This window comes from Anabrus simplex, chromosome 5 (genome assembly GCF_040414725.1).
Source record: "Anabrus simplex isolate iqAnaSimp1 chromosome 5, ASM4041472v1, whole genome shotgun sequence".
Taxonomy (NCBI): Eukaryota; Metazoa; Arthropoda; class Insecta; order Orthoptera; family Tettigoniidae; genus Anabrus; species Anabrus simplex.
In genome coordinates, this window is record NC_090269.1 from 92,499,662 (window position 1) to 92,525,240 (window position 25,579).

The following is a 25,579-nucleotide window of genomic DNA, read 5'->3' on the forward strand; positions in this document are numbered from 1 at the left end:
GATATTGACATTCTGCGAGTCGGAGCGTGGAATGTTAGAAGCTTGAATCGTTGTGGTAGGTTAGAGAATCTGAAAAGGGAAATGAATAAACTAAAGTAAAATGTAGTTGATAAGTACGTTGGCAGGAAGAACAGGATTTTTGGTCAGCCGACTACAGAATTATCAACACAAAATCAAACATTTGAAATGCAGGAGTTGGTTTAATAATAAGAAAATGCGGCAGCGGGCAGGCTACTACGACCAGCATTGTGAACAAATTATTGCTGTCAAGATAAGACACCAACAATAGTGCAGGTCTATATGCCTACTATATAGTTCGGTAGATGAGGAATAAATCGAAACAATATATGAAGACATAAAAGATTTAATACAATAAGTAAAAGGAGACGAGAATTTAATTGTGACGAGACAGGAATGCAGTGGCAGGCCAAGGAAGAAAAGGTAATGCTGTAGGAGAATTCGGACTGGGACAAAGGGATGAAAGATGAAGTCGGCTGGTTGAATTATGCACCAATCATAATTTAGTCCTGGCTAATAGTTCAAACACCATAAACGACGGCTGTATACGTGCACGAGACCTGGAGACACAGGGAGGTATCAAATAGACTTCATTAAGATTAGGCAGAAATTCAGAAACCAGGTGTTGGATTGCATGACCTTCCTAGGAGCAGACGTGGACACTGACCACAAGTTGGTGGTCATGAAATGCCATCGGAAGCTGAAGAAATTGAAGAAAGGAAGGAGTTCAGAAGATATATCTATATAAGTTGAAAGGAAAAGGTGTGTTGGATTGTTTCAAGGAACATGTTGCACAAGGACTAAATGAAAAGGCTGAAGGAAACACAATAGATGATGAGTGAATAGTCGTGAAGAATGACATCAGTAAGGCTGCTGAAGACAATATAGGAAGAAAGGTAAGACCAAGTAAGGGAATATTAGACCTGATTGATGGAATGGCGAAAATACAATGCAAAAAATTGAGGAGAGCAGAAAATAATACCGGCTATTAAAGAATAAGTAGAAAATAAGTGCAAGACAACTAAGGAAGAATGGCCGAAACAGAAGAGCAAAGATATTGAAGATTGGATGGTTTTATGAAAGGTAGACGCTGCATACAGGAAAATCAAGGAAACCTTTGCAAAAAGAACACGTAGGGGTATGAATATTAAGAGCTCAGATGGAAGACAACTTCTAGGAAGGAAACAAGCAAGAAAGACAGTAGGAACATATACAATCGTATCAAGAGACAGAAGTAGATTATAAGGTTCAGGAAGAAAAGGCTGTTGATGCTGATGAAATGCGAGAATCAATTTTGAGGTCAGAAACCGATAGAGCTTCGAGAGACCAAAATATGAATAAGGCACCTGGAATTGATGACATGCTCTCAAAATTACAGACGGGCTTCCCAGCATGGCGAAGTTATTCCATTAAGTACGATGTACACTAGTGTCCAAAAGTTAAGCTTAATCACTAAACGAGGCCATACCACCTAATAGGAATATCAGACGGATTGCTGTACAAACTGAAGCTGACTCACACACCATATGTCACACAACTTGTCCAAAAGAACAGTGTTTCGAGAGGTTCTGATGATGCCTGTTGTTTGCTTGTTGTTTAAAGGGGCCTAACATCGAAAGTGATCGGGCTCTAATGGAACGAGATGGATGACATGGTATATAATTAAAATTTTTAAAATGTATCCACCGAAACGAGTTAAAAATTTGTGATGAAAATTGAGTATGGGATTAAAACAATAAGTGGATCTAATTCACAATGCCTTATTTCGAATAAAATAATAGAAAATACAGGTAACAAAGGAATAAGGCATTGTCCGAAAGTACAGTACATATTACATAATCGTATCAAGAGACAGAAGTAGATTTTAAGGTTCAGGAAGAAGAGGCTGTTGATGCTGATGAAATGCGAACGTTAGACGTTAAAATATCACATTAAAATACGCAACACAAACTAAAATGAAGTCAAAGGGATAAAAGCGCAGTTAACACAAATACAGTAGACCAAAGGACATCATTACAGACGATAAAAAGGACCACTATCCCTCATAAAACGGATGACGAGGTCTGCTGACTGTTCGTCATCGCGCAGAATGAGGGAGATTGTACGCAGGAGTTTTAGACTACGGCGCAGACCGACCAGGTCCACGCACTCCGTAAGGATGTGTACCACGGTAAGATGATCGCCGCAAGTACACACCGGAGGGCTCCTTTCAATAGATGGGAGCGCGTCAGGATACCGTGGCCGATCCGAAGACGACATAATACCACTGCTTCCCTCCGAGAAGCTCGAAGGGAAGTCTTCCATACCTTCGCTGTACCTTTTATCACTCTCAGCTTATTTGGAAGAGGAGTGTCCTGCCACTCCATCTACCAATGGGACATAACCAGACGTTGCTGGTGAGAGCGAATATCACTTGATGGAACCTTGCAAAGCAACGGGGGGCAGTGTTACCGCCTTCTTGGCAGCCTTATTTGCCAACTCGTTTCCCTCTACACACATGTGGCTCAGGAGCCTCAAAAACGTGATTCTGGAGCCGGCCTCCGAACACCCAGCCAGCAGGTCCTGGATCCGCTGCACAAGAGGGTGCCGGGGAAAACAGGTATCAATAGACTGTAGCAAGTTCAAGGGGTCAGTACACAGAAGAAAGTGTCGGCGCTCATCGGACAGTGCGTACCGCAGAGCTTCACAGATGGCATAGAGCTCCGCTGTGTACACAATACAAGTTTCCGGGAGAGCGCTCATCGGACAGTGCGTATACCGCAGAGCTTCACAGATAGCATACAGCTCCGCTGTGTACACACTACACGTTTCCGGGAGAGCAAAAAGAAACCTATCACTGTCGACAACGAACGCACAACCCACTTTCGTGTCTGTTCTCGAGCCATTCGCGTAAACGACTGAACCTGGATACCGGCCAACAATGGACAGGAAGAGCCTCCGACAAATCGAAGGGTCCGTGTTTTCCTTCGGGCCAGTGTGCAGATCCAGGAGTATTTCAGGCTGTCTGACTACCCACGGAGGTACCCCACTTGGTTGTCTGACAAGGCAAGAAACCGAACGTACGTGAAACAATCTTTGATTGTTATCCAAGCGTATTACAACCGGCCGCGTTGCTCGAGGACAAGCAGCGTACAACCGACGGTATCCATTGTTGAATACGCAAGGATAGCTTGGATGAAGTGGCATATGTCGCAAATTTGTAGCATACGACAAAAAGAACTGCTGGCGCTTCGGGTGTAAAGGTGGCATACCAGATTCAGCGAGCAGGCTAGCTATGGGGCTTGTTCGAAAAGCTCCCGTCGCCAACCTAACCCCGCTGTGGTGGATGCTGTTCAGTCTCGCAAGAACACTTGGTCTTACTGAGCCATATGCAGCACAGCCGTAGTCTAACCTGGATAAAATATGTGCCCTATAAAATCGTAGGAGCACCGTGCGGTCAGTTCCCCAATTAGTGCTGCTAAGAAACTATCGAAAAGGAGCCCAAGAAATCGGTAAGTATCAACTACAGGAATAGCTACATTTCCTAAATAAAGCTCAGAAGGAGAATGAAGAGAACGTTGGCGACAAAAGTGGACAACACAGGTCTTTGTGGTGGAAAACCGAAAGCCATGTTCGAAGGTCCACCGCTCCACTCTCCTAATAGATTGCTGTAATTGTCGCTCTGCGACTGCCATAATACGCGAGCTATAGTGCAGAACAAAATCGTCCACATATAGCGACGGTATTATTGCTAAACCAGCAGCAGCAACAATACCGTTTATGGCAATCGCGAACAGAGTGACACTAAGAACCGATCCCTGTGGGACTCCATTTTCCTGAACGTGGTATTGCGAATTGTGGACACGGAATAGACGGAGGGACAAAAAAATCGCAATAAATACCGGCAAGTGACCTCGGAATCTCCATCGATGCAGGACTAAATGGATACCATATCGCCATGTGGTGTCATAGGCCTTTTTTCAGTCAAAGAGAACAGCTACTAATGCTGTTTGCGGAGAAACGCATCCCGGATAGAGCTCTCCAGGCGTACCAAGTGGTCAGTGGTCGAGCGAGCGGCTCTAAAACTACACTGGTACTCGGACAAGAGTCTTTGTTTCTCCAGACACAACACAAGTCGGCGATTTACCATCCTCTCAAATAGCTTACACAGGCAGTTTGTAAGACAAATCGGTCTATAACTCCCTGCATACTTAGGATCTTTGTCAGGCTTGAGGACAGGAATGACTGCCCTCTCGCCACTGAGACGAAGAATCACCCTCTATCCAGATTAGGTTGAACATACGAAGGAGATAAAATAGACTATCCTCACTAAGGTGTTTCAACATCTAGTTATGAATATTGTCTGGTCCAGGAGACGTGTCCTTGCAAAGCACTGAGGCACTGCGGAGTTCCCACTCCGTAAAGGGCACGCTGTAATCCTCTGGAGCTCGAGTGGCACAACTAAGGTGATGACGTTCTGCCTCCCGCTTCAGAGCGAGGAAGTCACGATGGTAAATCCCGGAGCCAGTTAGATCCGCGAAATGACTAGCTAGATGGTTGGCAATCGAGAGTGGTTCAGTGGCGACAGTTCCTGCAATGGAAATTCCCGGTACAGAAGATGACCCTTGGATACCCGAAATACGTCGAAGTTTAGTCCACACTTGAGATGGAGTATGTGACGTCATAGACAACACATCTCTCGCACAAAGCTTTCTTACTTTGGCGAATAAGAACTCGCGCCTCAGCGCGGAGTTTTTCAAATGTTACCAAATTGACCACAGCAGGCTACTTACGATAACGTTTATGAGCGCGACGGCGTTCTTTGACAGCTGCTGCAATTTCTTCGTTCCTTCAAGGAACGAGTTTTCGGCCAGGAGTCCCTGAGAAGGAGCAGCAAAAATAACTTAGGTGATGTAAGTTATTTCCTCGCCGACGGTCCGCTTGACATCGTCGTTAAAGACAGCTAGTGATGTGTACTTTGGCCAATCAGCATGTTTAAGAATCCACCGAGGAGGAGCCTCGACGGATTTTTCTTTCAACAAAGTAAGGATAATGGGAAAATGGTCACTGTCACAGAGATCATCGTGTGTATTACACCGAAACAGCCTAACCAACATACGTCTATGCTAGAATATGTGCCGTAACGTTCACTAAAGTGAGTTGGTTCCCCTGTGTTCAAAATACATAAATCCAGCTCTGTTACTGTTTCCAGCTCTCTCCCCCCGGGGGCAAGGCGTCTCAGAGCCCCATATGGGGTGATGGAAGTTAAAATCTCCCAACAAGAGGAAGGGAGGTGGAAGCTGATCTATAAGATCTGTGACATTTATGTTAGGGTCTGGCCTGATGGAAAATAACGTTACACACTGTTGCTATGACAGGCAGCGGTACCCGCACCGCAACTGCTTCCAGTGGGGTCCTTAGAGGAACCTCTTCGCTATAGGTATCAGAACGAACAAAAATACCCACGCCACCAGACGCCCGGTGAGCATAATATCGTTCTGTCGAGTGTAGTCTGAAATTCCTCAACACCGTACGATGACCTGGTCTGAAGTATGTCTCCTGAATACAGACTATACTCACCGCGTACTCACTAATGTGCTGACGTAGCTCAGCAAGATGCCTGTTATAACCGTTACAATTCCACTGTAACAGTGCCATATTGCGGACTATAAAGGGAGTGTTAGCCTATGTGCGACAAGATGCTCTTGAACCTAAACAATATCAACATCCGTAGATGTAGAGGACAACTCGACAGACGGCGGGGTTGACGCCCAGAACTTCGACGCTTTCCGGGGGCGGGAAGTTCCCGTACGAGGGGAGCGCCGCAGGTTTTGGTGCAGACTCATACCCTCCAAATGGAGGTCATGATTTCCTTTTCGCAGGGGAAGTGTGGGGGCGCCCGGTGGGTGCGTTCTTCACCGGCTTCTTTTCGAATTTAGACGGGCTGGGAGATGATTTCCCAGGCTGGTCGATGATGCCGCCTCCGCCGGCTGGAGCACGGCTTTCGCCGACCTCTTAGGGAGGGGAGACAGCCTTCCCCCTTGATGTGCCAGCCGGCACAAGACTTCTGGTTGATTGAAGGTGGGGTGGTCCCCGCCTTCGGGCTTTTACTCTTTGCGACGTTGCTCGGAGGTGCGACAGTCGCCTTGGGCGCAGCGATCATCAGGAGTAACGATGTTGTGAAAGACGAACCTGGGAGACTCTGAGCTATCATGCTGTAGTCGAGTATACGGGCAAGTGTATTCGTGGAATTAAACTTACTGCGCGCTTCCTGGTAGGAAAGACCTTCCAGGGTCTTGATCTCCTGGATCTTCTTCTCACTCAGATATACCGGACAGTTCTGATCCCGAGGAGAATGAAGACCAGAGCAGTTAGTGCATTTGTACGGAGTTATGCACTCCTCCGCGCCGTGAGCTACTCGTCCACATGTACCACACAGACTGATTCGAATAACGAGATACCATATGTCCGAATCTCTGGCATCGATAGCATCGCATAGGAGGCGGATGTACGGCTTCACATCGCAACGATAAGTTGTTCCCTTGACTCTCTCTGGTAACACTGACAACAGAAAGAGACAATGAAGGCACTCGTGGCAAGGTCTTCACCGTTGACCTTGCGCGTAATGCGCCAGACGTGTGTCACGCCACGGTTCTTCATGTCTTCCATCAACTCGTCGTCAGTGTTCAAAACAAGATCGCGGTGAAAGATGACTCCGCGAACCAGATTCAAGGATTTGTGCTCCTCCACTTTGACGGGGATTTCGCCAAAGTGGTCGCACTTAGCAAATTTTCGGCCCGCAGTGCTGTACGAGTCTTCAAACGCGAACTCCCGTTGTGCATTTTCTTGAGATCAAGTTCGCCGTAGACGCCTTCAATATGTCTACTAAAAAGGATCGATTTTAAAAGCTTAAAATCGTGCCCATCGGTTCTGGTAGCAACCAGAAACCAAGGGAAGCTGAATCCCATTCCTTCATGCTGCGCATGTTCCCAGGGAGTTGAACTTCTCAGGGAAGCAAAAGTTAAAGACTTCGGTGGGGGACCACCTTGGAATGGGCGACTTCGTTCCGAAGCCATGCCCGAAACCATCCTCCCCGAATGCCACGCACTCGGATCAGGGGTCTCTGTAGCCGAACCAAGCTGCCAAGGCAATACCCACCTGGTCACAGCCAGTACTGCCCGGGGTCCGGTGTTGGACGATGCCTAATACGGGATGACTGAGGCAATGAGCACTAAGACTCCCTTCCTCGAGTCACCCGCAATAGCATGTACCTCATAGCGTGTAGAGAGCACTAAACATAGGGAAAATATAATTATTAATAATATGTCCTTCTGGCATTCGGCCGTGTAGGGACCTGTGTTGTCAGTCGGATACTACTGCCAGGGTTACCCTGGGTGGTCAAATGCGGACTTTTGGGCGTTACCGCACACATAAGAGGCCCATCTCCGAACAGCACGCACATCAATTTTTTTTGAAATGGTGCATAACTAACCCTCAAAAAAATTAAAAAATAAAGAGGGGACCATGGGTACATGACCCTTTTAGTCGCCTTCTACGACAGGCAGAGATTACCTGTGAATGTATTCAACCCCTCCCATCCACAGGAGGTCCAACACGTTACACCAAACCGCAATCCATGTCCGCGTCTAGGTCGCCCCTTTTAGTCGCCTCTTACGACAGGCAGGGAATACCGCGGGTGTATTCTACATGTGCGTCCCCCACCCGCAGTGGGTAGAAAGGTTCTGATAGCTAAGGTACACTTTTGACAACAACTAACAAAACTTGACAATGTCTTCCACAACAAAATATGCTGTTACTAGGGTGTATGGTTACCTCTAACGGCCACACATGCTTCGCAGCGACGTGGCATACTCTCTCTCAGATGGTCCAAGAGCTCTTGTGGCAGTCGATCCCATTTCTCCGAAAGGGCAATGCGAAGGTCTTGGAGGGTCCTTGGTGGAGGCTGACGGTATGAAATTCGCCTCCCCAATGCATCCCAGGCATGTTCTATAGGATTCTGGTCCGCAGACCTCTCTGGCCAGTCCATGCGATGAAAGTCTTCCCCAGCCAGAAATCCATCCACCAGAGCAGTGCGGTGCGGTCGGGCATTATCGTCCATTAAAAGGAAGTCTTGACCAACCGCACCTCTGAAGAATCGAACATATGGTCTCAGTACCTCATCCCTGTATCTCCGACCGTTAACAGTGTTCGTCGGGCCACCCATGAAGATGTGCAGGTCCGTGCGGCCATTCAACATGATGCCACAACCACCATGCTGGTCCCGTTCCAATGTTCCTGTGGTTGTATCGGCTATCCGGTTCTCTCCAGATCAATGTGCTATGGGAATCGTTCTGCAAACTGAAGCGGGATTCATCTGTGAAAAACACATGCCTCCATTCATTCACTGTCCAGTTACGATGTTGATGGTTCCACAGTAAACGGGCCAGTCTCTGTGCTGGACGCACACCGCTGGACGTCGGGCAAACAGCCCTGCTGTTCTGAGATGCCGGTACACAGTTTGCCAGGAAACGGCAACCCCCGAGACGAATGCAAGCTCCGCCGACAATTGTCTTGTAGGTGCACTTAGATTTCTTCGGGCGGTTAAGGCCAGATTTCGGTCCTGCTGTGGGGTGGTTACCCTTTGTCGACCTGGTACTGACCTACGACTAATATCTCCTGTGTCTCGGAATCGTCTCCAAAGAATGGAAATGACACTTTGTGGCACATTCAAGGATACGGTGACTTCGGTCTGTGTCTGGCCTGCTTCCAGGCGGCCGAGTATTCTACCCCCTGCAACGGGGTCCAAATGTGATTTATGTCGTACTTTCACCACGAGGCTACACTTCGCACACTATAACAGGACAAATACGACTGAGGGAATATGGGGCGCAGGCACTGGCTGTGTTTACGTTGCGGTTACGCCGCTAGTCAAAGCAGGGAACACTCCTTTCCTATACAGAGCTATCACGTAAGGTTGGTAAGTGCATATGTCGTGCGATTTGCGGTCTATTTCGTGTTGCCCTGCTTACACGTAACTTATGTTTAACTTTCGGACACCAGTGTATAAAACAGGAGAAGTGCCATCTGATTTCAGACTGTTGTTATACATATTCCCAATAAAGCAAGGCTGACAAGTGTGAAAACTACTACACCATTACTTTAATATCTCGTAGATCTAGAAAAGGCATTTGATAATGTAGATTGGACCAAGCTATTTGAGATTGTGAACGTAATCGGGATCAGATCCGAGAAATAAAAAATCTACAATCTGTACAAAAATCAGTCTGCAGTAATAAGAATCGAAGGCTACGAAAAGGAAGCAGTAATTCAGAACGGAATGAGGTAAGGTTGCAGTTTGTCCCCACTTCTTTTCAATGTTTATATAGAACAGGTGGTAAAAGAAAACAAGGAGAATTTTGGAAAAAGAATCTCAATCCAAGGAGATAAAATCAAAACCCTGAGAATTGCTGATGATATTGTTTTATCCGAGTCTGCAGATGATCTGGAGAAATTGCTGAATGGTATGTACACAGTCTAGGAGAAGGAGTTCAAGGTGAAAATAAATCCAAAACAAAAGTAATGGAGTCCAGACTAAGTCAGGAAATGAAGTCTTGAAGTGGATAATACTGTTACCTGGATAATAGAATATTGATGGCAGAAATAAGGACTACATAAAATGTAGACTAGCACAAACAAGGAAGGCCTTTCGTAAGAATCTGCTCACTTCGAACATTGATATATGAATTAGAAAGCTGTTTTTGAAGACTTTCGTCTGGAGCATGGCATTGTATGGAAGTGAGACATGGACGATAACTAGCTCAGAGTGGAACAGAAGCTTTTCAAATGTGGTGTTACAGAAAAATGCTGAAGGTGAGATGGATAAATCGAATTATGAATGAAGAGGTACTAAATCGAATTGGTAAGAGGAGAACGATTTGGCGAAATTTGACAAGATGATAATAGAATGATAGGACACATCTTAAAGACACCAAACACTTGTTCAGTTGGTTTTTGAGACAAGTGTAGGCGGGAAAAACGGTAGGGGTAGGCCAAGGTATGAATATGACAAACCGATTAGAGTGGAAGTAGGATGTAGTAGTTATGCAGAAATGAATAGCACAGGATAGTGTGGGATGAAGAGCTGCATCAAACCAGTCTATGTACTGATGACCCAAACAACAACAACAACAAATTTATTTACTTATTTATCATCATTCTACTACATTTCACTGTAACTTACACATTTGATACATCACGTTCCATTTAAAACACAACACTACATTACTATTTCTTAAGCATGTAAACATTATTTTAAGGCAGAATTACTATTACCATCAAGTTTATAATATCTTAATTGGTCATTCAGCCAGTTTCATTCCAGTCAGTCTGGTCCAATTCCAACAGTTCCCTTGCAAGCTGACCTGGAAACTGAACAAATATATGGACCTTCGGTTTCCTATAAATTACAGGAAACTGAGAATTCACTATTTTCGATTTCTCTGACTACATTTCTTTACTGGGACAATACATGAAAAAGTCTGATATTAAAGCAGTCATTATAAGTTACAGTGCAACGAGGTTATCATCCTCCCTGAACAAATTAAGTGGAAAAACTAAAACAAAATTATTTATTCAACGAAGGAATTTCGAAATGAATTACAAAAGAAAGCACTATGATATAACGCCGAAAAGGTCACCAATGGATCAAAAGGGAACGTAAGTTGCCTGAGTAACGGAACACTTGAAATTTGCATACCATTGATTAACCCACTCTCAACCATAAAGCGAATGACGAGATCAGCAGTAGTCGCGCCGTCGGCTAGTATGAGTTCGAGTGTCTCCTGCAGGCCAAAGTTCCATCTTAGGCCAGAGAGATCGGCGCACTCTGTGAGGATGTGTGCCACGGTGAAGTCGGCACCACAAGAACACACTGCGGGAAACAGGTCTCAATAGACTGCAGAGAACTTCGAGTCGGTACACAGATGAAAGTGGTTTCTTTCTTCACCTAGAACACACTGCAGAGCTTCTAAAATGGCGAAAATCATTGCATTATACACGCTACAGACACTAGGAAGCGAGATCGGCATGCTTACATTATCAGTGACGAAAGAGCAACCAACATTTTGTCCTATCTTAGAACTATCCGTGAAGACATGTCTCGCGGCTGGATACTGGTGAGAAAAGTCCTGGAAATACCTCCGATGAACAGAGCATCCGTGTTCACCTTGGGTCCACGGAGTTGATCTAGCCGGATATCCGGTCGTGAAACCAACAACGGAGGTACCTTGCTAGAAGTTCGCTCAAGACAACCGCCGATAGCCAGTAACGACACAAACTATCAATTCGAAACTCAACCGGCCGTGTGGCATTCGGCCGGTGTTGGTTCCTCTGGCAGTACTGGGTACTAAAGAAGCATTGATAGCTTGGATGTTGATATGTTTTACGGGTGTTAATTGAAAGCGTGTTTGTTACAAAACTAGCTGATCGTGATTTTTTATTACGTCTCGTGAACATACAATATAATAATCTACTGTCAACTGTTTCGTCATTATATCAACTGTCAACATACAAAAGTAAAATTCTCTAATTTGTACATGGTCATAACCTTCAACATCCTCCCCACCCTGGTAGGTCGATTTCTAAGGGAACGACCAGCTGCACTGGTCTTGTGACCATGGAGCGATCCGGGAGCTGAAGAATGACTGATCGGATTCTGTCATCTCGTCCTCGGTGCAGTTCACAAATTCGGCCTCGTTTCCACGCCAGTGTGGGCTTCAGATCCTCTTGTAAAAGTACTACATCACCTATCCGTAGTTCGGTTTCTTTTTTGATCTGCTTCACTTCGTGGTAACTTCGTAATTGAAGGAGCTATTCCCTTTTCCATCTTTGCTCAAAGTGTAAGATTAGCTTTTGTCTCTGTCTGTACACCTTAGTCAAATCTTGATAGATGGAAGTATCTGGTGTACTTGGAAGAGATATCAGCCTTTCTCCTACGAGGAAGTGTGAAGGTGTCAGGATATCAGAGTTACTGTCATCTACGGTAATAGGGCGCGAGTTTAGAGCGGCCTCGATCCCCACCAAAATAGTATTTAGCCCTTCCTCGTCTACTTGAGCTCGTCCGAGTATCTTCTTGAGGCATATCTTAGTGGACCCTACCATCCTTTCCCAGAAGCCTCCCCACCATGCGGCTCTTGGTACTATAAATTTCCATGTAACATGGTGGTGTGACAAGTGAGTTTGTACTCTTGAATTTTCTAATAATTCCTGGAGTTCGGATATTTCTTTGTTGGCGGCGTGAAACGTTCGAGCATTGTCTGAATACATGGTGTTCGGAAGTCCACGTCTTCCTACGAAGCGCTGAAAGGCAAGTAGGAATTTATCAGTTGACAAGTCAATTGTAAGCTCGAGATGAATGGCTCTTGTCGTTGCGCAGGTAAACAACACGATGTAGCATCTCTTCTCTGCAGCTCCAGCCTTCAAGAACAACGGGCCTGCAAATTCTACACCACAAACGGTGAATGGCCGTTGAAACTTACCACGGTCCATTGGCAAAGGAGCTTCTATCTGTTCACATCTCTTGGCGTGTGTTATTTTGCAGGGAAGGCATGAGTAAATGACCTTCTTGATTACTTGCCTAGCTTTCAAAATCCAGAATTCACGACGCAATTCTGATAACACAACACGAACTCCCATGTGATGAAGTCTTACGTGCGTTTCTTTTATCAATAATTTAGTGAAATGATGAGAGCCATCAAGAAGTAGGGGGTTTCGCTCATTCTCGGAAAGATCTGCAAACTGGAGCCTACCACCCAAGTCGAATCAGGTTGTCTTCTAGAAGTGGATGGAAACGTGCAATCTTGGATGTAGCCGGTACCGGTTCCTTTCGTGTCAGGGCAGTAAACTCTGTACAGAAACATTCCTCCTGAACTCGGCGTTTCCAGTAGAGCCTTGCAGCTTCTAATTCTGTGGTTGTAAAATGGCGTGGATACTCCATTCTTCTCCGTGTCACCTCCACGAAACGTAAAATCCAACAGGTGATATGTATTACCTTCCAATACGAACTATATCGTAAAATATCTATCAGTGATTCATTGGCACTGATTACAAGGACTTGAGGGTTTGCCTCCTTGGATTCGGGTAGTGATACCTTCTGACGTGAGATTTCCTGTGGCCAAGAAGTGGAGCCTCAGCAAGCCATTGTGGTCCATTCCACCATAATGAAGAGGAATTTAGATCTGTCGCTAACATTCCACGCGTCAGAAGGTCTGCGGGGTTGTCTTCACTGGGACAATATTGACACTGAACCGGCGACAAATAGTCTTGAATTTCTGTCACGCGGTTGCATACGAATATCTTCCAGCGATTTGGGTCGCTCCGTATCCAACCGAGGGCCACCATAGAATCCGACCATAGTGTAGCTCGCGGGCTGTCAAATCCTGTTGACTGGCAAAAATATTTCAAGAGGCGGGAACCTATCAAAGTAGCCAGAAGTTCTAGTCGTGGGAGTGTAATCCTTTTAACTGGAGACAATCTGCTTTTACTGCAGGCCAAGTGTATTGACATATTATCGTCTGTTACCGTTCTAGTGTATAATGCGGCTCCATATGCTCTCTCAGAAGCGTCACAAAACACATGGACATGCGTAGCGTTTGGCATCTGTTTACACATTCCAATCCACCTCGGGACGTTTATAAGTGACAGCTGTTTGATGCTCGAGATCCAAAGTTGCCATTTTAAGGCTATATCCTGTGAAAGAATCTCATCCCACTCTATGCCTCCACACGAAGTATCTTGGAAGATGAACTTTCCAACAATTGAGACGGGTGAGAATAACCCCAGTGGATCGTAAAATCTTGCTGTTCCTTGTAAGAGCTGATGTTTCGTGGTAGGAATGTGAGCTAGCTTTTCAGTAATTTCTCGATGATCGAAAAGGATACAGTCCAATTCTGTGTTCCACCTGATACCTAATACTCCAGTTTCTTGTTTGATATCTCGTCTCTCAGACTGCCATACGCTCTTAAGTGTTTCTGAGTTCGTTGCCCATTTATTCATTGGTAGTCGTATGTGCCTGAGCATGGAGCTTACTTCGTAATATAAGCTTATGACCCCATTGTCGTCGTCAGCACCTGCAACGAAGTCGTCCATAAATGTGCTCTGATCTAAGAGTTCTGCTGCTGTGGGGTATGTGTTACTGCACCTTGAAGCCAGTTCACGTAGAGTCGCAGATAGAAGGAAAGGACTGCACGTAAGACCAAACGGTGGCCGCAACCTGTACGTGACAATTTCATCTGCTGTTTACCAGTTACCATCTTCCCCCTTCTGGGCGTGATACCAGAAAAATCTGGTTAAGTCTCTGTCTTTTTCATCTAGGTACAGTTGCAAAAAGGCTTGAGTTCCATCCCCGACTAATGCTTTTCGATATGTACGAAAGCGGATTAGCGTTGACAGAGTATCAGGAAGGAGGTTTGGTCCTGCTTCCACAGCGTCGTTAAGAGATGGCGAGTCTCTCTCGTGTGACGAAGCGTCGAAAACAATCCTCCATTTGATTGCTCCATTCCTCTCTTTCTTGACAGCGTGGTGTGGTAGGTAGAAAACATCGCTTAGATTATCTTCTGCAGCAGTCATTTCAACTTGACCTTTCTCAATATAGACAGTCATTTGTGAACAGTACATTTCTCGAAACTCAGCATTGTCGTGAAGTTTCCTTTCAAGTGATCTAAAGCGATTCTTGGCGTTGACGCGGTTTGATGGCAAGATAACTTCCTGTTTTCTGGGTAGAGACACTACTCTCCGCCCCTCTTTCATACGAAATGAATCGTGAAGAATGGTAGCGTCCTTCCTAGAAAGTGTTCTACCTTGCTGCTCTCTTATTCCCATGGTCTCTAAATCCCAGAATTGTCGCATGCTGTCGTCTTTAGGTTCAAATTCTTGACTTGTGTGAACATGATTTAGAGCGACATGATGGACAGTGATTCCTGACTTGTTTCCGCTAAGAACCCAACCCAAGTTAGACGGGAGAAGTACTATGGACTCAGAAAGGCGTATTGGTTGGCCATCTCGGATCACCTACCAGTAGTGATCACCACCTATGAGAAGTTCAATAGGGAGGTCGTTTTATTGTCCTTGGGGTCTGCTAATTGCAACGTTCGGGCGCATGATAAAGAATAGACATCGTGTGGAACAGCAGGATGCGGGGAATACTTGTTTTCGCTCTCGATCACACTCAAATGCCGTAACAGACAGTTTCCTTTTTTCGACAACAGTAAGCTTGAGCTGATCCACGAGGCTTGTTTCGATGAAACTGGACTGACTTCCAGCATCTAAAATACACCGTGTAAGTTTGTTCAGTCCAGTCGGGCCAGTTATCCAAACCCGAGCAGTTTGAAGGTACGTGAAGTTGGAGGGCGTGTTTACATCTATCTTGCCCACCGCTACAGCTTCTCTCTCATCTCCTCCACAAATTGACACGTGGTGTGTCGTCTTGCATATGGAGCATGATACCTTATTCTTCTTCGCACAGTCTTTAGAGTGATGGCCTCGTCTAAGACAAAGGAAGCATCTGTTCGCTTTCTTCAGTTTTTCAGTTCTCTCCTGGTTGTTCGTTATTGTTCGACAATCTTGACCCCAATGACCTCGATTCTCACAAAAAACGCAATACGGTTCTGTGACTTGTTTGATATTCTTTCTCTTCGGCTTGTTAGGTCTGGTGTTAACATGGAGAGCCGCTGCCGTCGGAGTATAAGTAGTCGAAAATGGCCGGTCGCGACGTATCTTCTGCGTAGTCAAGGCACACTCCACCTCTTCGTTCAAGAACTGCATTAGACGCGAGATACTGCTTTCTGGTATTTCCAACCTCTTGGCGTTAAGTAACCATCGGCGACAAAGATCGTTGCAGATGCTCCAAAAAATCCATGTGGGATTGAATAATTCTGTTTTTATCCCCATAACGGGACTCCAGAATCTTCTTCACCTGTTCTTAAGTATCGGTCGTTACTGATATTCCATCCACCAGATGTTTGGGTTCACCGTCGAGATATCCTCGAAGGAATACATGTTTATCACCGATACCGCTGAGTTCTTGTCCACCGAAGCCTGAAATTGCTCCCAGAACCGTGGCCATGATTCTATGTCTCCTGAAAAGGTCTCTATTCTAATAGTAGGAAGCTTAACTTCGGAAGTAGCTATGGGTAATGTAGTAGTAGCTGAGCGAGCATGTGCGTCTTGTGAATTCTTTGCCTTTATAACTAAAAGCCTTCCGCATTGCACGTTTAGCACTGTCTATGTAATTTTCACAGACTTGTATATCCTCGTCATAGTCTTCGTTCTCAATCAGATCGTGTATAGCATCATCTAGAACGATTAAGCTCTCAACAGTGTCTTTAAGGCGTTCCAAGCAATGTTCTACATCGTCCAGCGCCGCAGTATTGCTGAAATCATGTATCTGTTTAGTAAAACGTGTAACGTTGGAACGCTGAGTAGTGCGTTTCCTTTTTAGCTTGCCAAGCGAGGACTGAGACATTCTTTCTTGTTAGTCGGTTAGTGTAATAATGTTCCGTGAATTTGCTCGTGACGTGTCTGACAATGTGTTTTCTTTTGTAGTTACAGAAATGCTCAGGAGATAGCGCTAGTTGTCACCCTGTCGTTGTTATAGTCTCCTAGAGATTATGACCTCTTTGCAGGTTATATGACAACAACATGGCGGCTAAAATATATTGCAATCAAATATAGTATTTTGAGATGATTGAAAATCAAGGAGCACTCAATCGTGTATAAAAGCAAGTTTTTAGTGCTCTAACAACAATCAAAATAGTATTAATGCCGTGTAAGTACTTATCTGTTCCCTTGTCGTGGTGAAAAGTAGGTTGACGAAGGGGCCGATAGATACAGTTTCATAAGTTTTTCAATCAACACCTTATTACTTATTACACAAGAATAAAGATTGTTGTATGTTATTTTCTCCTGCATTCCGTGTTCCCGGGATTTCGGCACCATGATATGTTTTACGGGTGTTAGTTAATTGAAAGCGTGTTTATTAAAAACTAGCTGATCGTGATTTTTTTATTACGTCTCGTGAACATACAATAGGTTTGTTCCAACAAGAACGGGAACAGTTTGCAAACTGGCAGACGCATGCGCAGTACGGAAAGAGCGTTCCAACAACCTTCAAACTCAAACGCGGACTCGGAGTCGGTTGTTCTAACCAACACCACCTAGATATAAGGCCTGTGCATGGTGTCGAGATTAAAAGGAAAATGGCGGACTGTTGAGGCAATGCCTTGTGAAAGTGATCCGTAATTTTGTCATACAAAATACAATAATGGTCTACAAGTGTTGTGTGCCTAATTGTAGGGGAAACTACAGTGCCAATAGCAAAGTACAGATTTTTAGATTTCCGAAAGATGAAGATCTAAAAAAGAAATGGATATGTGCAATAAAGCGCGAGAATTTCGTTCCAACGAAGTATTCAGTGGTAAGTAACTAGATACTAGGTTATGCATTTTTTATTCGCAAATGTTTTATTTCATAGTGTGTTCATATATTAATATAATCAAGAGATGGTAGTATAATATATCTGAAAAAATGGCTATTAGGTTAGACGGGATCTAACCTCTAACATGTATGGTGAAATTCGTTCAGGTTAGGTTAACTGATTGTCTGCAATTGCAGGTTTGTGAATTACATTTTAATCCGTCCGAAATAAGGAAACATACTGAGTTCCACTGTGAGGATGGACAGCTTATAACTCTACCACTGAAGGTTCCACGACTTATCCCCAGTGCTGTTCCTTCACTTTTGCCAAATTGCCCAGCGTATTTGAGTAGTTCAAAAACATATCGAGAAGGTCCTGAAGAGAAGAGAAGAAGAAGAGAAAATGAAAATATCCAGGCAGCATTCGAGGAGAGTGAAGTAGAATATAATTTACACAAGAATAGAATAACATTTTCTAATTTCACTGACCTGAAAGAGAAGTTAAATAATCTGAATGTAGGTGAATCATGGGACATACTTCACAGAGGTGTAAATATAGTAATAGTTAAAATTGTGTTGAACCCTGAACCTGAAATAATTAGTTCTATAGTTATCAATGAAATTTTGGAGTTAAGTGTATACTATAAGAACATAAAATTAGACAGTATTGGTAACTTTCATTTCCCACAGTCTGTAAAGGACTTGGATGAAATTTCAGTGCTTCTTGAAAAAGTTGACACGTTAAGTTCTGAGGTTCACAGTGCAAACAGCACTAATGACATTTTAGGTTTAGCAGCATACCTTTTGAAACAAGTCAGCATGTTAGAACCGAGACTAAAAGGACAACTTGAATTCATGATTGAACAGATTGCACTTTGGTCACACGAGAGGAGGAGTTATAGTCCATCTTTTCTGATTTTATCTTCAATATTGCAGTCCATTTCACCCCATTGCTATGCATACCTCAGACATCTCAATTTATTGTATCTGCCTCATCCATGTACCATCAGGAGGCTTTCTTCTTCTTTAAAAGTAGATCCTAGAATAGAACAGCACGATAACAATTTCCTGAAGTATATAAGGGATAAATTTTCTGGCAATGATAGTGATAAGTTCATTGTGCTTATGATGGATGAAATTCATGTTAAACCATTAATGGACTATAAAGGTGGTAATGTTGTTGGAAAAGCATTCAATGATGAGCAGTTAGCAACAGGTGCTTATTGTTTTATGGTTTCAAGTTTGTTATCTGATTTTAAGGAAGTAGCTCACATATTACCTGTAAAATCAATTACTGGAGAATATTTGCATGGTGTACTAAGAAAAGTTATTGTAGGATTAGAGGAAATAGGGTTTAAAGTTGTTTGTGTTGTTAGTGATAATAGTTCTGTAAACAGAAAATGCATGCAAATATTTTCACCTGAAAATGAATTGAAATGTGTTTACCCGCACCCTGCTGATGAGAGCAGACCACTTTTCTTTGTGTTTGATAGTGTTCACTTGCTCAAATGTGTTCGCAATAACTGGTTAAATCGAAAGGATGAGAATATGTGCATGAACTTCCCTGATTTTGAAGATAACAGTGCAGTGCAGTGTGCTTCTTTTCTTACAATTAAGAAATTATATGATCTTGAGCATGAAAAGTTCATAAAATATGGTTATGGTCTGTCTCTCAAAGCATTAAGTCCTTCATCATTTGAAAGACAGAATGTAAAATTAGCTCTGCAAGTTTTCAATGACAATGTTATAGAAGGGCTGAAAGTGTTAGGTGAAAAGTGTAAGCTACCATATTATAAAGAAACAGCCTCATATATCAAAATAATAATAGATTGGTGGGCTGTTGTCAATGTCAAAACACCAGGTAAAGGGGTAAGGCTCAACAACAGCTTAATGTGTCCAGTCTCTTCGAATTCAGGGGAAGGGCTTCAATATTTGAAGAAATTCCTACAATGGCTAGTAAAGTGGAGAGATCTAGGTGTAAAAGGTTCATTATCATCTGAAACAATGGCTGCTTTGATATTGACAACTGAAGGATTGTTGATGTTGATAGAATATTGTTTGTCAAAACTTAATTTTGCATATGTCCTATTAGGAAAATTTCAAACAGACATATTAGAAGACAGGTTTGGGAAATATAGGCAGCTTGCAGGAGGGCAGTACAATATTTCTGTGAGGCAGTTGTTTGAAGTTGAAAAGAAGTTAAGGTTACTGTCATCACTGACTCTAAAGATAAGATCAAACGCATTTGGGGAGATTGAAGTAGATGAGTTCTCTGACCCGCCTCCTGAATCCTCTGCCTTTTTGGATTTTGATAATTCATTGTGTAAGAGCATAGATGTACATATAAGTTTACACGATATTGAAAACTGTAACAATGACATGCCAATTTTAGTCTATTTAGCAGGTTATTGTTGCTATAGTGTCTCAAAATATTTGAAATGTGAACACTGTAAAGGAATTCTTGTTACTGAGGACTTCATTGATGCTGATGATGAGGCATATAATCTAATTAGAAATAAGAGTAGGGGTAGGCTTTTGTTCCCTGAAATGTTTGTTATCAATGTAATAATACATAATTATCTGGTAGTAACAAAATTATGTACAGATTTTGAAACAGAGTTTCTTTTAGTAAATGATCATAGGGAGGTTGCATGTGAGAGTACAATGAAAATTATTCATGATAAAGAACTTTTGTGGGAGCCAGATATGTGCAATAACAGACATACATCAGAATGTGTTTGTAGAAAACTGGTGTGGACTTCAACAAACATTCTTTTGAATAATTATTGTAAGAAAAAAAGTTCCATGTCAAAGAATGTATTGACAAGGAAGAAACGTGTTATTTGTCAACAGGACTGAATTTCATGCAAATCTGCATTTATGTAAATAAGTGTGTTGTTGCTTTCAATTTCTTTTGTGGGTGGGGGGACAAAATAAAACATTTATTATGAATTTCGGTATTCTGCTATTCCCTTAATTCTTGAACCTCACTTGAGTTTCAGCATTATTTAGAAACCTTGTGTATCAACTATCCCTAATTTTTTCAGAAATAGTTTCTTGAAGGTGTAAGTGACTTTTATCTGAAAGAATGAGGGTTTGGGGTAATTATTTTGAGGTTTAAGTAGCCAGATCAATTAAAACATATGGTAAGATGCCATAGTGACATTATGATGATTGCCTCTATTGTCAGCCATCTTGGTTTCGTGCTCAGGCCTTATATCTAGGTGGTGTTGTTCTAACAGACTATGGACCGTTCCTGAACCAGTTTGCGGACTGGCAAAGCAGTTCGTGCTCCAGAACAAGTACTGTTCGTCAGAGACATGCGCAGTACACCAAAATAAGTGTGAGCTGTGCATTGTGGTCCATAGCTTTCACTTGGTGAAGCGTGAACAGATGTTCGTTATCATCTGGCGCGAGCACACGATACGTTACACGTACAATTAAATAGAAGTACGGCGTTGTTTTATACAGTAATAGTTAAAAAGTTATACAGTTAAAAATTTGACTACACACTAATAAATTAAGAGGCACGAGATAAAAACGAAAATAATGCATGACGATTTTGAAGGCGGTTCCTTGAGCCACTAGCTCACTGGGACATTCTGTAACTAGTAAATAAATAAATAAATAACATAAATAAATTCTGATGATGATCTTATGAACTCGGACTTCAGTGAAGATGATCTAGGGATATATTACAATATCCCAAAAGCGAAAAATGAAGATTATTTAGGCAAGTACATGTACGAGTAACTCATAATTTAGTAACCAAAATTATCTTTCTCTCTCGCTCTCCGCCTGTAGAAGAAACAGTACCTCGCCATGACAATGAAACGTCCAAGGAGCATTTTCGTGTCAGTAGGGAGATAATGGAAAATATTTACAAACATCAGTCTGGTCAATATGGAAAACTTTCTGCACTGAGTCAGGTTTGTCTGCAGTTGCTGCAAAAATAATAATTATATATATATTTACAATTTGACTTACGTCGCACCGGCAGGGATAGATCTTATGGCGACGATGGGATAGGAAAGGCCTAGGAGTGGGAAGGAAGCGGCCGTGGCCTTAATTAGTGAAAATAGGAAACCACGGAAAACCATTTTCAGGGCTGCCGACAGTGGGGTTCGAACCCACTATCTCCCGAATACTGGATACTGGCCGCACTTAAGCGACAGCAGCTATCGAGCTCGGTAATAATAATAATGACAGTAATAATAATTTTAATAATCGTTAAGTATTGCTTTTCCAATAAAGGTTCAAATTTTCCTGTGGTTTATTGGGCATCAGACTGCAAGTTTCCGGGATGTTGCAGATCGGTTTGACATTTCTTTGAGCTCTCTACATAGAATTGTCAAACGATTGACTGTCTTCATTAGCAACTTATCTCCAAAAGTGATCACTTGGCCTACAGAAGATGAGAAAGTAAATATTGAGCAACATTTTAAGGAAAGTGGATTTCCAGGTGTCATTGGTGCCATAGGTGGCTGTCATATTGAAAATGATAAGCCTGCAACTGATCCCGACTCGTACGTAAATAGAAAAGGACACTATTCCATACAGGTATATTTTATTTATCAACATATGTCTTCAAGTAAACTACTGTTATTATTAAATGAATGCAAGCTATTTGTGACAACAGGCGAAACATTTTGGATGCGTTTCTTAGTTTTTTTTTTAAATGCTATTTGTTCGGGGCGTCGACCCATGTGGATCTTTTGCCACTGCTGGCACCATATTGTATGAACCTGCGTGTAATTGGAATGGCGGTAGTGTGGAATGTTATGTGCGAGGAAAGGAAGATTAAGGGTGCCATAAAGGACGTTATTAGAATTTAAAAACTCTGACTCGGCCGGGAATCAAACCCGGGGCCGCCGGGTGACAGGTGGACGCGTTGCCTCCTACACCGCGGGGCCGGACTAGCAGAGTATTTAGTAGTTCACCTTTTGGCAGTAATTTAGGAGAAAAAATGTGATCAGTATTTTCTTTTAGGTGATATGGTTATCACCTGAAGAGAACCGTCTACATCATCGGTTTTTACGCTGCCAGTACTCGTGGTAGAATTATAAATTCACGTAATTCTGGAATAAAGTAATTATTATTTTAGTAACAGGTCCATTAGTCTATAATTTTATTAGTTGAGTCATTTTATTGGCAATTACCTTCCATTGAGTAGGCCTAACAAGTTGTTTGGCAGGGATTAACAAGAACAGCTGTTTGTTTATCCTCAAACAGGAATCTCCCGCGTAATTGTGAACGCATGCGCATTGTAGTTTTTCTTGACCGTTCAAGTAGCGTTCCAACAGACTGCTGTTTAGCGACGGTTCCCAACGAGTACCTAGCTCGCGCATGCGCTTACATCAGTTCATGAATCGATACCAAACCGTACGCAAACTGCTTGTTGGAACAAACCTAATATAATAATCTACTGTCAACTGTTTCGTCATTATCTATATCAACTGTCAACATACAAAAGTAAAATTCTCTAATTTGTACATGGTCATAATCTTCAACAGATGTAGCGGGATTTCACGAATTCTGCCAGCGTAACTGCTGCCTTCATATTTGACCCGTTTCAGCCAGTAGACTGGGAATGGGGCTAGTACAAAAAGCTCCCGTTGCCAGCCTAACAACTATGGAGAACACCGTTTAAAAGGTTCAGCCCAGATCTTGATGCTGAACCATAAGCCGCACTACCACAGTCTATTCAGGAGAGGACCGTTGCCGTGTAGAAACGTAGCAGCACTGCACAGTCAGCCCTCCATGAGGTGCCGCTGAGAAACTAAGCATGTTAAGTCTCTTCATGGAGGCAACCTTCAACTGATGAATGTCGAGCTTGTCACGTTGATCTCTTATCAAAATAGAGACCCAGGAACCTGCAGGTGTAAGGTGTTATACTCCGGACGGCGCCTGGTATCTGGAGGGGGTCGCTAACGACTACTTTCCTAGAGTAGCTATGCATCACCTCGTCACGACCCGAAACTTGAGACTGGGGGTGAGTGAAACCTCCATACAAACTTATTCTACCCAAGATAGTGGATGGCTAGACAGTAAGAGAAATGAAATTTAAGGAGGTTAAGGCAGAAATAGAAACGAAGAAAAAGGAGCACCAGGCACCTCTCAGGCAACTCGGGGACATCATGTTAGTCTGGCTGTACAAGGCCAATCCAGCATGGGTAACCTTGAGCTGGCACATCCCTCGGGATTAACAAACACGCAAGGCCCCACACCGACGTCAAGGTCATGGTGCCTCTAGGAGGGGTCACCTATCTGAATCTCGCACAGTCATTTTATTATGTCTTTCAGTCGACGATCAGGATAAATTATGAAAATCAAAACGTGAAAGATTACAGCCTTGCCTGGCCCACGTAATAAACCTGAACCAAGGATTAATACTATCACGAACTCGCTCTGTAGCTCGAAGAAAAAGCCTGGTTTTCACGAACATTTAGCTCGTATGATCACATATACCTAAGGACGGCTACCCCCCTCCCCTCCCCGCTACTTTTGTGTATAGTATTATCAAAGCTCAAGAAAAATAACCAGACCGGCCATGTTTCTCAGCGTGACACGGGCCGCGTAGCATTGCTGAAATTTGCATTCGGGAAAAGATGCGTTTGAACACCACCTTCTGCAGCTCTGAAGATCATTTTCCGTGGTTTCCCATTTTCATACCAGGCAGGCAGATACCAAGGCTGTGCCTTAACTAAGGTAACGGCCGCTTCCTCCCCAGTTCCTTTGTCGCTGAAAACCTGCCCGACGATGGTTCGCAGAAATGATGGGTCCTGGCCACACATGGCAATGAAATCTCCAGTAGTTTCCACCCGGAAAATAAAAGAACAGTCGCCTGCGATCGCCGACGTGGCAGCCATCCAAGATCGTGTGACAACCGTTCTGCGATCGATTCCTAAAAGAGCCTTTGTTGACAGTTTCCAGAAGCTGTATGAACGTTACCAAACGCGTGTAGTTGCGGCAACAAAGGAAATGTGTTTGTACCTTCTGTTTTGTTTATTTTCTGAGAGAATTCGCCGAACATTTATGACACCCGTATAGTAGTTGATTAGCATTCTGTGGCGCAGCAATATTAAAGGGATATAAAAAGGAAATTTACAAATTTTCCGTAATATTAGCAGTAATGAAATAGTGAATATGATAAGAGTTGTGCAAAACTTGTGCAAAATAGTATTTCCGATATTTTATGTTTCATGCATTTTTCCCGTGAAGAATATATATGCGAATATATTTCACCAACATACAACTGCTTCCAGAAATGCATGTTCTATCTAAAAATAGCTAATGACAGAATTTATGGAAACTACAATTTTCGATCATTTTTATTGCACGGGCTATATCAACAGCTTTGAACACTGCCGACGTGGAAATATTATTCAATCGACATGACAAGTAAACTAGGTATGATGGTAGTCGTCGTCATGATTGCTTCTTCATGGTGCGAAATCTCACGATCAACCTATACTAAACTGAAGATTGTGACAATGACCAACGAAATGAGACAGAAAACATGAAGAAGAGAAAAGGGAGACATGAAAGGTGGGGACTAACTGACCCTCGGATGATGGGCCGACCCAGAAGAAAACAAAGTGATATGCAGCTTACAATGCCCCAACCCAACAAAACTGATCAACAATACCATTACAATGCGTGTAAATTGTGCTATGCCTCTTCTGCTTCCACTCACCTCCCCTAAATGGCATACTGCTGCAACTAGGCCTATATCCCGTCAACGAATTTTGTTTCTGTAAGCACGGGCCACAACATTATATTAATTCGCTGCATTTTTCGATACTCTCATGAAAATATCATTAGTTTTCAATACGAGTACAGTTCTATATTAAACGGTTACTGATAGAAGAGCGAAAATCCACAGCCTGTTTCCAGTCATTTAACCGGGTCAGGAATGAAATGAATAATAATCTGGCGTTATTTGTTGAAAAATGCTGCGCTGTTGGTAACACTGTAAGGCAATGGATAATTTAAAAGGGATCGTTAATTTTTTCCTGTTTATTACAAAGTAATAAGATAATTTAAGATCCATACCCTAACCCCACATAAAACAAGACTCCGTCAGTTAAAATTTTATACCGCTGAGAACAAG

General features: G+C 43.1%; 1 protein-coding gene across 2 annotated transcripts in view; it reads right to left on the reverse strand.

Moving 5' to 3' along the window:
- The window catches only part of Ubr3 (Ubr3 ubiquitin ligase), a 526,217-nt gene that overhangs the window by 243,279 nt on the left and 257,359 nt on the right, over nt 1-25,579 (reverse strand). The gene's annotated exons all lie outside the window — the stretch shown is intronic.